The 16,263-nt window shown below is 41.7% G+C and overlaps 1 protein-coding gene across 3 annotated transcripts in view; it reads left to right on the top strand.

Moving 5' to 3' along the window:
• The window catches only part of ABCC4 (ATP binding cassette subfamily C member 4 (PEL blood group)), a 208,491-nt gene that overhangs the window by 51,755 nt on the left and 140,473 nt on the right, over positions 1–16,263 (top strand). The gene's annotated exons all lie outside the window — the stretch shown is intronic.

Here is a 16,263-nt window from a genome sequence, read left to right as displayed (position 1 = left end):
AATTTTCATTTGACTGTATTGTGTACTTGAAATTTACTGACATAGCAGATACACACACAAAGGACAAGTACATAATGGACATGTTAAGTGGTTTTACTACAGTAATTATTTCCCACTGTATATTTATATCAAAGCAACATGTTATACACCTTAAATGTATACAATTTTTATTAAAAAACAATTAAAATCGTCCTTGAAAGCCAAAACCAAACAATTTAAAATTTTCACTTCTTTTACCTAGTTGCTACTTATTTTGACCTTCTGTTTCTTGGGAGTACTTTTCTTGGCAAAATGGAAGATGTGTCATCATCTTTTCTTGAGCAGAGTCTTGTGAATCTCGGGGGTCTGTGAACCCAGGGACCTGGCATCTCACTGTCTGTGTTTGGCTACAGCATCTGAGCCGGTTTCCTCCTGGGTGACATGGAAATGGCAGTGGTGCCCATACACTCTAGTCAGGGGGTCTTCCTTGTCGTTCATCATCATCTTTGTTATTACGTGGCACCTTCTACTATTTAGGAGATGGATACTCAGATTCCCACAAATTAGCTAGATGCTTGTCTTTCCAGATCATGCTTAGCTCCCATAAATAAATAGGAAATTTCACCAGAAGTGCACTGTGAAAACCTTTCATTAGGTCTGATGGTTCAGTCAAGCAGACCGCTCTTTGCTGCACAGGTGAGCCATTGTCCGTCCACCTGTTTTTCTTCCTCTTCCCACTAACACTTGGAAACGTTGTGCCATTGGGAAATCTGATATAATCTGGCACATTTGCTTAGATGAATGTAAACATGTCCCAAAGCCATTAATTTGCTGGCTCGATTAGGGTAAGAGAATTGTTCTTTACAAAGTCAGCTATTGTTGGGATTATACCATAGACGTGACCTGAAATTCCAGAAACGTGGGAAAGACCAGTTTCCTCATGCACAGCCTTACATCTAGGATCCTTTTCAGGAGTAGAAATATGATACTTCTTAGCAGGTTACAGGTGGGCTAGTTCCTTAGGGGAAAAGCTGGTGCTGCAGAGCAGCTCTGAAAAGCCCCTCTGATCTTTGGGGTTTATGCTTACGCCTCCCCCCCGCCAACCCGACCCCCTCCCCACCACTAATCCCTGGTCCTGGGGAGAAATCAGTTTGGGTGTTAGAAATGGAATGGTCGCTAAGTCACAGTTGTAACTTTGAATGATCTTGTGGGATGTATCATATATAAGAATGACTTGTCTTTTATCTACCTTTCAACTGCTTTGGTAAAATTACTTTTGATCACTGCTTTTTAAAAAAATTGTAGTAAAGTATACACAACATCAAATTGTCCATTTTAACTCTTTTTAAGTGCACTGTTTAGTGACATTAGGCACATTCACATTGTTGTGCAGCCATCATCGCTATTCGTCTCCAGGACTTTTTCATCTTCCCAAACCGAACCTCTGCACCCATTAAACACTAACTCCCCACCCCCTCTCCCCTCAGCCGTCACCATTCTACTTCTCTCTATGAATTTGACTGCTCTAGGTGCCTCACAGAAGTGGAATTACACAGTGTTTGTCATTTTGTGTCTGGCTTATGTCATGTAGCACAGTGTCTTCAAGGTTCATCCATGTTGTAGCAGGTGCCAGCATTTAATTCCTTTTTAAGGCTGAATAATACTCCATTATAGGTTTTGTGTATCCCTTCATCTGTCAATGGACACTTGGGTTGTTTCTACCTTTTGGCTATTGTGAATAATGCTGCTGTGAGCATGGGTGTTCAAATATTTATTCAAGTCTGTGCTTCCAGTTCTTTTGAGTACATCCCCAGGAAGTTGAATTGCTGTATTATATGCTAATTTTATGTTTAGTATTTTGAGGAACTTCCATACTCTGTTCCACTGCGGCTACATCATTTTACATTCACACCTGATCACTGATTTTTCTGTTTAACTTGAGGACTAAATGAGAAGTTTTTATGAACTGTGACATTTTGTTTGGATCAGTGGCTCCAGTTGTTGGTTTGTTGACACAGCTCATGATGGTCTCTTCAGGTTCCTGAAATCTCTAGGGCATTTTTTCGAACTTCTGACCAAATAAAGGGATTGTGGAACACGGGCTCTGTTTTGTGTAAAGTCAACAGACTGGCATTACAAACACAGGTTCCCCAAAGGAATAGTGTTTGAAACATTATATTCACTCATTTTAGAAAATCACCCCCAGTCCCTGGTGATATTCCCAGCATGAGTTGCTATCACCTTTACAGTGAGACCAGTGTCTCAATTCCTGTCTTTCTTTGTTCTTGGTTGGGACAGAGAAGGAGGAGAGCTCATCCGGCTTCAAATCTCAAAGGGTAATAACTTCCCCAGCTCAGAGCATGGGAGGTGGGCCCGGGCTGGGGGAAGATGGTAACTTCAAGCAAGCTGAGAGCCTGGATTGAAGACAGCTGTTGATCCCCAACCCCAGTCAGTAGTGAGAATGTATCTCCCGGTTTCCAATCCTGACCTTGTCTTCGTGCCTGAATGTTAACAGGTGTTCTGACCTGGGGCAGACAGCATGATCATCTCTCTAAGCAGGTTGATCTTGTCATGTGGCACAGAGATTTTATGTATTATAAAATGCACAGGAGGGGCTTCCCTGGTGGCGCAGTGGTTGAGAGTCCGCCTGCCGATGCAGGGGACACGGGTTCGTGCCCCGGTCTGGGAAGATCCCACATGCCGCAGAGCGGCTAGGCCCGTGAGCCATGGCTGCTGAGCCTGCGCATCCGGAGCCTGTGCTCTGCAAGGGGAGAGGCCACAACAGTGAGAGGCCCGCCTACCGCAAAAAAAAAAAAAAAAAAAAAAAAAATGCACAGGGCACAGATATTTTTCCTTAAGAGGCACCTTAATAGCCTGGTGGACTGTAGGTTTCCTGACTTGGTGTGCAGTTTGTAGAGCTGTGGCCGTTCCCCGTGGTGGGTCCTGATGATGGGTTGGTTTGCTCTGAGCGCCAGGTGAAGCCAGAGCAGATAGTCGTTGAATTCACTGAGTGTTCTCTTCTGCTTGTGTACCCAGTGCAGACTGACTTGCAGAATCTAATTAGTTTGAGCAGATTTCTTATTGTGGCTGAAATCATCACTCTCTTTAGTGTTACCCAAAGATCGTTTGCAGGAGAGATTTGTCATTCTTTGTTTCAGCTTCTAAGATGAGTTGACTCCCTGCAAACACCCTAATTTCCCTTTATCCTTTATTGTAGATCTGTCTTACAAGAATTTATGTACAGTTAATCCTGGATATTTGTAGATTTTGTGTTTGGAATTCGCCTACTTGCTAAAATTTATTTGTAATTCTAAAAATCAATACTTGGGGCTCTTTCATGGTCCTCTGTGGGTGTGCACATAGTCTCTTAAGTTTTTTTGTCATCTGACATGCATATTCCCAGCTGGGGTGAAAACAATATGTTCCTGTTTTCATACTATGGAACAGATGCCCTCTTTGTGGTCTACTTAGTGCCTCGCTTGCCACATTTTTGTATTTTTTGCGGGGTGATTTTGCAGTTTAAAATGGCCCCTAAAGAGGGCTGAAGTGCTGTCTGGTGTTCCTAAGCTGAGGAAGACTGTCATGTGTCTTACGGAGAAAATATGTGTGGGTGAGTAAGCTTGGTTCGGGTATGTGTTATAGTGCTGCTGGCTGGGAGGCCAGTGTTAATGAATTTACAACAGCGATTAAATAAGGTTAAGTAGAAACATATGTAAGACAAGGTTATGTAAGTATTGAGGAGATGGTGAAGATGTTGTTACCAAAGGCTGCCAGAACCCTAGCCCTGTGTTTCCCTCAGGAGCAATGAACATTCACTAGTTCACATTCATAGTGACTGTGGAACATGACCATTGTCAGTAATGAGAGTCGACTACTGGCTCAAGGAGGTTGTTTCTATAGATCAGCATCCTGCCTAGAGAAATATTCTTACTTACCTCCGATCTGTTTTCAATCATCTAAGTGATGTAGTTCTATTTTCAGTTTGGGGGGACATACATGCTCGTTGTATCCGCACTATTTCTATTTCAGGTAACCATCATCTTTCTGAGTGAAGGACCCTTTCTCTTTCCTTTAATCCTGTTTCTTAAGACTCCCTCCTCCTCTCAACCATTTTATTTCTATTTCAGACACTTCAGCTCAGTCATATATATATAAATTTATTTTTATTTTTGGCTGCGTTGGGGCTTCATTGCTGAGCGCCGGCTTTCTCTACTTGCGGCGAGGGGGTTTCTCACTGCAGTGGCTTCTCTTGTTGCGGAGCACGGGCTGTAGGCGCACGCAGACTTCAGTAGTTGCAGCCTACGGGCTCAGTAGTCGTGGCTCGCGGGCTCTAGAGCACAGGCTCAGTAGTTGTGGCACATGGGCTTAGTTGCTCCGCGGCATGTGGGATCTTCCCGGACCAGGGCTCGAACCCATGTCCCCTGCATTGACAGGTGGATTCTTAACCACTGAGCCACCAGGGAAGTCCCAGCTCAGTTACATTTTAAGATCAGTGGTCAGGACAGCAGGCATCCTTTCTCACAGAGCCTAAGCAGGAAGTAGAAGGAGACCTTCCAGGATGCCGGGAATGACCAAGTTGGCAGACTCCTCCGAGCGATGCCTGCTGTCCTGTGCGTAAATGGAGCCTGACTTTAAAAAAATCTATGCACTGAGTGTGCTAAGTGCGAGCAGGGAAGCAAGGGCTCACCCCCTGCAGCACCTCCCTCTTCTCCCACCCAGTTTCATCTCCCTCTGAATTTGCTCCTTGGAGTGCGGAAAGCAGAGAGTAGAAAGCTTTGTCACTGTCTCAGCTATGTGATGTTGTGTTCATAGTTCTCAGAACTTTTGTTTTTATTTAAAGCTAATTCTGTTTCGGTACAGACGGTATATTGCTTTAAATTTAGACCGGACAATATGAAATGACAGATGTTCAACTGATTCGGGCTTATAAAACAGCAATTTCATATGATTCAATCTAGTATCTTGCTTACTAGTCTGTGGTTGTATTATATTTTCTTTCTGAAAATATTGAGGGACCAGCATCTTGGGTATTGTTAAAGTGAAACAGTGTGGTATTTATGGAAATAGAGTGACTCCCTTGAAGCACGTGATACTTTGTTTGGACTTTCTCTTCTAATGGTATCTTCTAACTTTCTGACAAAATTAGAATGAACTAGTAATGCTTCTTACACTGTTCCACAGTTTTAAAATATTTTAAACACACTTTTTTCCTTATTTCTCTTTTATTTCTGATATAAACTGGAATTGGATCTGTGCATTTTGTGAAGAGTTAATCTCATCAGGGGGCAGTTGGCAGTTCTAATTTGCTAGGGGAGAGCTAAGGGAGCCATTGGGTGAAGGTTTAATTTTCTGTGGGTGCTCCTAACAAAGCAGGTTAAGGAAGGAGAGGAGAGGCTGTTTGGTTTAGCTTTGTTCAAAGGGGATATTTCTGCCACTGGAGGGTAACGGGTGTCAACTGTATTCTACCACCTGATAACTAACTGTCTGCCGTGTGGGGTGCAGTGCAAGCTGGAAGGGAATGCTTAGCTCAGTGATTCCCAAACTGCTGCACGATGGATTCATGAAAATTTAAAAACAACACTGATACCCAGGCCCTCTCCGCAGGCATTCCATTTTAATTGGTATGGGGGGAGATTTTATTTTATTTTATTTTTCGCATGCAGCATGTGGGATCTTAGTTCCCTGATCAGGGATCGAACCCGTGCCCCCTCAGTGGAAGCGCAGAGTATTAACCACTGGACCGCCAGGGAAGTCCTTTTTTTTTTCTCTCTCTCTTTTATTTTATTTTTTTGTATGGGGGAATTTAAAAAGATGCTAGGTAATAGCCATAGGCCTCAAATGCATGTTCAGCTTAATTTTTTTTCTTATGTCTTATAACCAAGATCTTCCAGTACATAGGGTTATCATGTGGGCTGCAAGTTTAACCTTTCTCAGTGGAGATACCCTTTCGAAATTGCAGCTGTAGACCTGAAGGGTGGTGGCTGCTCTATAGTCCTCCTGTGTCTCAGATTCTGCGCTGGGAATCTTGTGTGCACCGAGCGATCAGGTGTTGAGCCAGCTGCACAGGTACTTTGTAGAAGACATTGTGGCAGGTCGGATAGGGTAGAAGACTGTGAGTGTGGACTCTGAGAACAGCCAGACCTGAGATCCAGTCCTCACTTTGCTGTTTGCTACACTGTGAGTGAACTCACTTCTCAGGGCCTCAGTTTCCTGAGTTTAAACATTGGAGTAGAGAATATCTGCTTCATGGAGTTTTTTGAGCATTGGATAAAATAACTCCTGCAAAGCACTTTTTACAGAAGTCATTTATTAAATTTAGGAGGGTGGGCGTCATAAGCATAACAAGACTCTGTAGTTTGACTGCTTTTGTATGAAGCCCAGCTTTCCTCTTTGTAGATGTCTGCTTTAGGCAAACTGCTCTAAGCCTTAATTTCCTCGTTTGTAACAGTACCCAACTCTTAAGGTTGTAGAGAGGATTAAATGAGTCCATCTGTGTAAAGCATTTAACATAGTGCCTGGCATCTAGCCAATGTTCAAACGTTCCTATCATCTTTATTATTGGCACTCAGTCACAGAAGGGTCAAATACATAATATAATCAGATGAAATAACAGTACGGGTGCTAAGTGGTACACAAGTGTACAGACTTAATGGTTTAGGAAAGGATTCCTCCAATTGGTGGAGGGGGTGTCTGTGTTTGTGTATGTGTGTCTATGTGTATTTACATGTGGTGGGGGGCGTTCCATGCATTGAGCAGTGTTGAGATGGAAAGTTGAAACAGTTTATTCAGGGAATTGTGGAAGTACAGTTGGCATAAACATTTAGGAGAGCACTAGGCTCCAAGGTCCACTTAGAAAGGAATATTGGGACCAGGTGTTGGAGGGCCTTGATCATGAGTTTAAGGACCTTGGATTTATTTAGTTGGCAGAGGGGAACCCCTGGAATTTTTTAGTAAGGTAGTAAATGCTCAGAGCAGTGATTTAGGAAAATGCACCTGAAGCCTGTTGTACATGGCCATGCATGAAGTTGCAAGGGATCCTCATGAAGATAATGGTCGGAAAGGAAGTCAGGTCTGGGAGGTGCAGTCCGAGTATCTTACAAGCCATTCATTCACTCATTCTTTCATTCATTAACTCTTACCATTTTGGCTATTTGGTGAAGCACTTAGTTCTCAATAACTGCTCCTGATATCCCACAGATGAGAGTACTAGGTCATTGTAAGAATATAATAATGTCTTATTTCATCTCATGTATATGTGAACTGATCTAGTAAAACAGTGGGCAGAAATACATGTTAGACAAAATAGCAAAATGAGTTAGTATGTAGACCTTTTAATTCATTGAAATATTCATGAGAGATGGAGAAAAGAAGAATAGAAAGGAGCCAGATCTGAGCGATTAATTATAGAAGGGGAGAAAAGTGTTCGTTAGGAAATCATAGTTCTAATAGGAATCCAGAAAGCTCTCAGTCTCTTAAGTATTGCTGTTTTTGCTTACCATTATTCCAAAAATTTGGGAGGAAATATCCCAAATGCCACCATCCTATAATGGCAGGTATCATTTTGCAGATTCTTTTCCAGTCTTTATCTAGCCACACATATCCATACACTTACAGTCTTATGATGTATACAGCTTGTGTCCAGTTTTGTCACTGTATTGACTGCACTGTTACCTCCTCACTGGCTGCATTGATAGTCCATCTGACAGACTCCCTGTGTTTGCTAGTCTCAGGGTAAAAGATGTCTATATTCATGGCCTTACATGGAGTGTCTCTTTGGTCCATGTTTTGGGATATGCCAAAGTTACCTTCAGATGGGATTTTTTGTTGTAATCGTTTATGGGAGAGTGAGTACGGCAGCGCACCGTTCCACTTGAGCTGTGCCGTTCTCATAGTGACAGTGTGAGTCCCCCCTGGAGGTGGGCTGTGTGTGACCCGGGGTAATAGGTTTTTACTAGCTGCCAGTCTGAAAGCAAATTGGCAATACTTGCTTCCTTTCAAAACTTCCCCAACAACAACAACAATAAAATTCCTACACCCTTCCGTCAAAAGTTAATGTAACTAAATTCCTAAGATTTGGGTATATGATACACTTTAACACTGAGTCTTCTGTTTTCTTGTAACTAAAGTTCTGTTTCTCTTCACTATTTTTTAATCAACTCAAGTATTTTACATAAATGCACACATTTGTGCATTTGATTTTTGACAAATGTATACACTTGGAGGGTATGTATAGCAGTTTCTTTAAACCTTTCAAAATGGAATGTCTGGGTCAACTTTGTTTTTACTATGAAGAGTGCCTTCTTTTTTGCGTGTGTTTCATTTTTAAATTTCTTTGCATGTCTAGGACTTTTACATTGTTTATTGGACGTTATGAAAGCTCCCTTGTAGGTTTGCATTCTGATGTTCTTCTGAAGAGTGTTGAATTTTGCCCACATCTGTCTTTGAACTTGTGTAGGCTTGGTTTGATGCTTTGTTAGGTTAGATCTTTGGAAGTCCTAAGGTGTTTTTCCCAAGTTTGTCTAACATGTGGGCCTCCACCTTCATGCCCCATGTTTCTTGTGGGTCTTCTTAGGCCTTGGTGTTAGTCTTTTCTAGGACAAGTCTAGAGTAAGTCTGTTTTAGAGGAGGGCTTCTATTTTTATTTATTTATTTATTTATTTAGAAGATGGGGGTAGGAGTTTATTAATTAATTAATTTATTTCTGCTGTGTTGGGTCTTCGTTTCTGTGCGAGGGCTTTCTCTAGTTGTGGCAAGCAGGGGCCACTCTTCATCGCGGTGCGCGGGCCTCTCACTATCGCGGCCTCTCTTGTTGCGGAGCACAGGCTCCAGATGTGCAGGCTCAGTAGTTGTGGCTCACGGGCTTACTTGCTCCACGGCATGTGGGATCCTCTCAGACCAGGGCTCGAACCTGTGTCCCCTGCATTAGCAGGCAGATTCTCAACCACTGCACCACCAGGGAAGCCCTTAGAGGAGGGTTTCTAAACCTCAGCAGTACTGACTGCCATTTAGGGCTGGATACTTCTTTTTATGTGTGTGTGTTAGGGGGACGGGGGGAAGAGTAGGGGGCTACCTTGTGCCCCGAGGCTCCCAAGATCCCTTCTTTTGGTAAACCTCTTTATTGGCTGGTGTCTTACCCTGGAGGAGCCTGCCAGCTGCGCCAGCTGACTCAGTCTCTGGCCTCTGCCTCGGCTCCATGGGACTCCTGTGCTCTTTGGACCCCAGTTCGCTGCCACAGTTGTGAAGTGGCTGAGAGCCAGGGCAGTGACCGTGTTCACCTCGTGGGTGTCCCTTTTCTCAAGGATCAGTCTCGTACTGCCAGTTACCCAGTGCCTACCAATGTGGCTGCAGTGGAAGTGGGGTTATTCCACTATCAGCTACTCAGCCATTCATCAGAGCAGCAGTCTCTCCACTGCTTTTAATAGCTTAGTATATTCGCCTGTTCGAGGGACCTCATGTAATGTGGAATCATACAGGAGTTGTCCTTGGGTGACTGGCTTATCACTTTGCATAATGTCCTCAAGGCTGGTTTACTTTTTTGAAAAGGTGGAGGTCATACATTGACTCAGTATTCACTGGAAAAAATTTTACCGCTCACCATGATCCTCAGCTGCGGTGGTGATGAACTTTGAGTTCGTTGTGGAAGAAAAAAGGAAGGCGATTCAGAGAGAACTGCACCCTCTCTGGCGGCCTTTCTGAGCAAGTGGCTCTGCCTTAGCTCTGTTTTGAAGTCCTCATCTCCTCCTTCCTTCTCCCCCTGGGACTTATCAGCTGAACTAAGTCATTTTCTTTACTCTGAATTTCTGGGAGTTTACAGCTGCGGGTACCTGGCTGCTACTTTGTACGCTCCACTCCAATGAGGAGGGGAACGTGGGATTTAGGAAAATGGAATTGGGTAAAGAGTGTGTTAGGTGGCTTTCTGGGAGGAGCTTGTCCTGCTTGCTCTCTGCATTTTTCTTCTAACTCCTTTATACGCATCGACAAGAGAAATTAAGGCATCACTGCTCTTGGTATGTTTGGTTGTAAAACTGTATGTTGTGAATGAATCATTATTTAGGCAGCATCTCTTACTTTTGTCATTTTTTCCCCTTTCTGCTCCAGAGGTATCTTCATTTTCTGAAAGCTTCCAAGATGGTGTTTAGGGGAAGGGGTAATGCAACTAGTTTTGTGTTTTTACAAAAGTGTGCACCGTTGGTTACTTTAGGTTCACTGTCCTCCCCAAGATCAATACTTTTATAAATATACAACATTAGGAAAAAGGAAAACCACCCTTTTAAAATATTCCTCATTTTGACAAATTCTCAGTAAAATTATGTACCCTGGGTGAGTTATAGTAGGTATATTGTTTACCTCTTGTATTCTTTTGGTCTGAAAGAAGGCAGATAAATGATAAGCAGAATAGTTGGAAAATTCTTTATAGACAAAATGATCCTCAGTATAGTTGCTATAAAAACTTAGCATATGGCCTCGTGTAAATTCTTACAACTGGGCATGCCATTTTTAAAAAAGTTTGTTTATTTATTTATTTGGCTGCGTTGGGTCTTTGTTGCTGTGTGCGGGGTTTGTCGCTAGTTGTGGCGAGCAGGGGCTGCTCTTCATTGCGGTGCGCAGGCTTCTCATTGCGGTGGCTTCTCGTTGCTTAGCACGGGCTCTAGGTGCGTGAGCTTCAGTAGTTGTGGTGCGTGGGCTCAGTAGTTGTGGCACATGGGCTCTAGGCGCGCAGGCTCAGTAGTTGTGGTGTTCAGACTTCGTTGCTCCGTGGTATGTGGGATCTTCCCGGACCAGGGCTGGAACCCGTGTCCCCTGCATTGGCAGGCGGATTCTTAACCACTGCGCCACCAGGGGCGCCCCTGAGCATGCCCCCCCCCCCACCCAGTACGCGGGCCTCTCACTGTTGCGGCCTCTCCCGTTGCGGACTACAGGCTCCGGACGCGCAGGCTCAGCGGCCTTGGCTCACGGGCCCAGCTGCTCCATGGCATGTGGGATCTTCTCGGACCGGGGCACGAGCCCGCGCCCCCTGCATCGGCAGGCGGACTCCCAACCACTGCGCCACCAGGGAAGCCCCCATCTTCTGTTTTAAAGGACTATTGGAGAACGGTTTGGGGAGCGTTTCTATTAAAATGAAGATTGGATTCTTAAAGGGATAATACTTTTCACCAGTCTGGAAAACTCAATTCTGTGGAAAGAACGTTCTTTTCTCCTCTGCTACTTTGATGGTTACATTTATCTGCCCACACTTGGGTTTTGTGTTTCACGAAGTCTGCTGATTTAAAATAATTGAGGAAGGACACACTGTTTATTTTTCAAATGAATGACTAATATTTCTTGCATTTCTTTTTTAAAAAGTTGAACAAAATCGATGTTTTGGCCTAGATAATAGAGTCCCCTTATGACCCCATATGTAATTTACCACCCCCCACCTCCCATGCCATAGGAACCCACCATAAACAGATCCTTGCTTGGGTGGAATTCGCAGTTCGCAATTCATAATATTATTCTTAAAGGCCATGCGGATTCTAGTATAATAAGTAATTAGATATTCAGATTGTTTTCCAGTTTTTAGGTATTAACAAACAACAGTGCAATGAACCTGATTAAATCTAAACCTTTGAGACATCCTTAATTTCTCAGGGTGTATACATTTTAAGCCTTTTGATATGCCCGATTTCCTTCTAGAGTCAACTGTTTTCGTTCTCTTTCGTGAAATGAGATGGCCCTACACCCTTGCCAAACGTGGATGTCACATTTTGAGTTTCTTTGAATTTGAGTATTTGCGAGTTTTCATTAGCCTTTTGTGTGTTTTGTAGTGAATTTCCTGTACATGTTCTTTGCCCTTTAAAAAAATTGGTAGGCTTTTATAATATAATTCCTATCTATATTTAGGTGTTCTTGATTTATTAAAGATTAATAGCTTACTAACTAATTTAGCCTCTGACATACATACATGGTGCAAATTTGTTTCCAGTTTGTTTGCCTTTTATTGTTCTCATGGTGGAACTGTTTTGCTTTCACAAGGAAAAGAGATTTAACCAAATAGTATCCCCTTGTAAAATGTCAACTTAAAGAAAATATAGAACCAAAACATTAGCATTTATTTGTATGTTTTTCTCTACACTGGACGTGACGTGTTTTAAACTATAACATATACATTTTATTAGAACTGAACTTTAATTTTCTACATTAATGAGGAGCAGTGTGTGGACTGAAACAAAAAAGCACAACCTAGAAGTTGAGAGTTATATTTTATTTAGCGGACTCTGTCAGGACCTCAAGCCCCGGAGACAGGACGCTCAGGTCACTCTGAGGGACTATTCTGAAGAGCAAGGGGGGTGCAGGGGCCGAGGCAGGATACAAAGGGGTTTTTGCAACAAGGTCTGGGCAGTCAGAACATCAAAAGATTACTGTTCATTAAAGAAAACCAGACATCTCAAGGTAATGAAATTAGCTCCTTTCTGTGTATAGCAAGATGCAAGTCTGGGCCCATTGAAATCGTCCCTTTGATACGCACCCCAGCCACCTCTGGGCCAATATCCTGTGCTTTCTCATCCTTAGTCTCCTCAGGGTGCACGACAGGGGTGGCTGCAGCAGTTGACTGCTTCACGACCAGCCAGCATTCTGCTTCCATCCCGAGTTCCCTCAGGGGACCGGCAGTAATGTGGCAGCTCGATGGCTGCAACATCCTTTGTTTAATGACTTGGCAGGTAACATTTCTCCCCTTCACAAGTTGTAACTTTGCTTCATTAAAAACAAAAACAAAATAACTGAGTGCCCATTCTTTGTCAGGTATGAATACTTGCAGTTTATTTTCTTAGGTGCAAAATAGGAGAAAATTCTTACAAATAAGGTTGTTTTCTTTTCAGTGTCTGGCTTGTAGTATGTGCTGAATAAATGGTAGCCGTGTTTATGATCATGATGACATAAATGACTATGATGTCCGTGCACTCAACTAGCTGATAGCTCTTGTGAAGGCAATAGACATGCATTTGATTACCCATATTTCTTATTTCCCTTGTGATATTTTATTTGTTTCCAATATTAACATTGGAAATATGTTAATTTCCAAATAGTTGGGCTTTTTAGATAAGGTATAAATTATTGATTTCTAATTTAATTCTTGTCATCAGAGAACATTCTGCATACCATTTTTATATTTAGAAATTTATTGAGATTGATTTTATGGCCCCAGCATATGGTCTTGGTGAATTTACAATGTGTACTTGAAAAAAACCTGTCCTGTAATTGTTGGGTGTGGTGTTCCATAAATGTCAGTTAGATTAAGTTGGTTACTTGTTATTCATATCTTCTGTATCGTTACTGATTTTTTTTTGGAGGGGGGAGTGTCTACTTGTTACATTTACTGAGAAGAAGGATGTTAAAATCTCTGCTATGATTGTGTGGTTTTCTGATTTTTCTCCATAGTTCTAGTTGTTGTCTCATATATGTTGCAGCTCAGTAATTAGATCCATACACATTTAGGAGTGGTGAATTGACTATCCTATCATTATGAAATGTCCTTCTTAATCTCTGGTAGTTTAATTCCTTGACTCAAAATCAACTTTGATAATAATATAGCCTCACATGATTTCTTGCACCTACTGTTTGCATGCCACATCTTTTTCCATCCTTTTACTTGAAAGTGTATCTCACATATACAGCAAGCTGGATCTTTCTTTTTTTAATCCAGTGTGAGTGTAGCAGTCTCTGGCTTTTAACTGGAGTGTTAGTATGTTTGCTTTTAGTGTAAATATTGATGTGATGGGGCTTAAGCCTTTTACTTACTGTTAATTTTCTCTTTGTTTCATCTTCCTTTTTTTTGGGTGGCAGGGCTCCGTTCCTGACTTATTTCAGTCAGTCAGATATTTTTTAGTATTCCATTTTGATTCCTTTGTTGGCTTTTTAACAGTATCTCGTATTTTTAATCTTGCTTTAGTGATTAAAATAGGCATCTTATTACAGTCTTTTTTTGCATGTTAATATTGGATTACTTTACATAAAATGTAAGAAACGTATAGGAGTAACATCCTATCCCTTGTACTATTGTTATATATTTTACATCTACATACACAATACGGTGTTACCATTATTTTGCTTTTAAGCAGCCATTTGTTTCGCAAAGAAGTGGAAAGGAATAATACAATCTCTTATATTTACCCACATGTTTGTTTGTCATTTTGGTTTCTCTATTTTTCTACAACTGAATTTCCATCTGGTACCATTTCCCTTTAGCTTGAAGAATATCCGTTATAATTTCTTAAAGATCAGGTTGGGTGGTGATAAAGTCTCTGAGACTTTATCTGAAAATGTCTTAATTTCACCCTCATCATTTGAAGGATATTTACTTTTGTTGGTTATAGAATTTGGGGTTGACAGTTATTTTTTTCTTTCAGCACTCTATAAATTTTGTTCCACTATCTCCTCCTCCTTTTAAACTGAGGTATAATTGATATAGAGCATATTAGTTTCAGATATTCAGCAAAATGATTCAGTATTTTTGTGTGTGTGTATATATATATATATAGTGTATAGTATGTATGTGTATATGTGTGTGTGTATATATAAATGATCACCACAGTAAGCCTAGTTAATATCCATCACCACACGTAGTTACAGAATTGAGTTTGTTAAGTCAGGTATTAGTTGTATTATTTTTCTTCTGTATGTAATGCGGTGTTTTTCGTGGGCTGCTTTCAAGACTGTTACTTTCTGGTTTTCAGCATTTTGACTGTGATGTGCCCAAGCATACGTCTCTTTGTTTTGATCCTTTTTGGGGTTTGCTAAGATTCTTAGGTATCTAAATTAATATTTTCTACCAAACTTGGAAAAATTTCAGCCATTATTCCCTCAAATATTTTTTTCTTCCCTATTTTGTCATCTTCTCCCATGACTCCAATTACATGTGTGTTTCATTGCTTGTATGGTCCCATTGAACCCTTAGGCTTTCTTTTCTTCAATCAATCTTGCTCTCGCTCTCTGTTTTCTGTTTGTTCTTCAGGTTGTAAACTTAAAGAAAGGCTTAATAAATCTGGGCACAGAGCAATGGAAATTATCTGATATTAAAGTTATCTAGTGAGTTTTTCATATTGTACTTTTTAGTTCTAGAATTTCCGTTTGCTTCTTTTTGACAGTGTCCATCTCTCTTCTGAAATTACCTATCCAGAGAATTCTCTGGTGATCCAGTGGTTAAGACTCTGTGCTTCCACTGCCGGGGGCCCGGGTTCGATCCCTGGTTGGGGAACTAAGATCCCACAAGCTGTGTGGCGAGGCCAAAAACAAAAACAAAACAAAAAATTACCTATCCATTCACTTATTATAACCGTATTTTCCTTTAATTCTTTGAACATATTTATAATAGTTGTTTAATACTTCTTGTCTACTAATTCCAAAATCTGGATCACCTCAGGGTCTATTTCTAATGCTTGTATTTTTTTTTCCCTCTTGATTATGGGTCAAATTTTCTTGCTTCTTTGCAGGTCTAATGTCTTATTATGTTGGGTGTTATGAAGTATACATTATAGGAAGTCTGGATTAAAGGGTATTTGTTCTGTTAGGGAATTCCTGGTAGATTGGTCTTGTTAGGATTGGCTAATTTGTTCTTTCTATCTTTCTGTTTGTCTTGTCTGTCTATCTGGGGCAATTATTTCCATTTTGAACTTAGTCCAAGTGCATGGCTCTACTCTAGAGCGTAAGGCATGGCCTTCCTGGCAGCTAAGTGAATGTCGGAGGCGCTTAAGAAGAACTCTTTCTTCTAGGTAGGCAGAAACTCTAGTCTCCTGGCATTGACGTGACCTCACAGAGGCTTCATGGAGTCCGACTCTGCTCACGAACAGTGAAGTTCTGGCAAAGTCCCTTTGGTAAATCCCCACAAGATATTCTGGGTCTACCCTCTGCTGTTCCTCCCAAATTCCAGCCGTTTCTGCAACTTAGAACAGCCAACTCTTTCTCTTCAGTTCAGTGAAACTTTAGTTCTGCTTGGGCAGAAGATACCCCCAGGCAGAAAGACAGGCCAGTCCCGGGCTCTCCTCTTCTCTAGGCTTACAGTTCAGCCTTGCTTGTCGTTCAGTGCCTGAAAACAGCTGCTTCATTCATATATTTTGTCCAACTTTGCAGTTTTACGAGGGCGGGCAAGTTCAGTACCAATTACTCCTTTGCTTGTCAGCTGTGTCTTCCCAGTAATCACATTCCTGTCACTTCGTGTTCGGTTTCCTACCCTGTGTGGAATATGACTGATTTTCTTTTGACAGATCCTCGATTTCTGTGTTGGCTGCAGTGTTGTTTTTTTTTTGTTGT

This window comes from Mesoplodon bidens (assembly GCF_964165515.1).
Source record: "Mesoplodon bidens genome assembly, chromosome: 17".
Lineage (NCBI taxonomy): Eukaryota > Metazoa > Chordata > Mammalia > Artiodactyla > Ziphiidae > Mesoplodon > Mesoplodon bidens.
The sequence above is the reverse complement of the archived record's forward strand: the minus strand, read 5'-3'. Positions and strand labels throughout refer to the sequence as shown.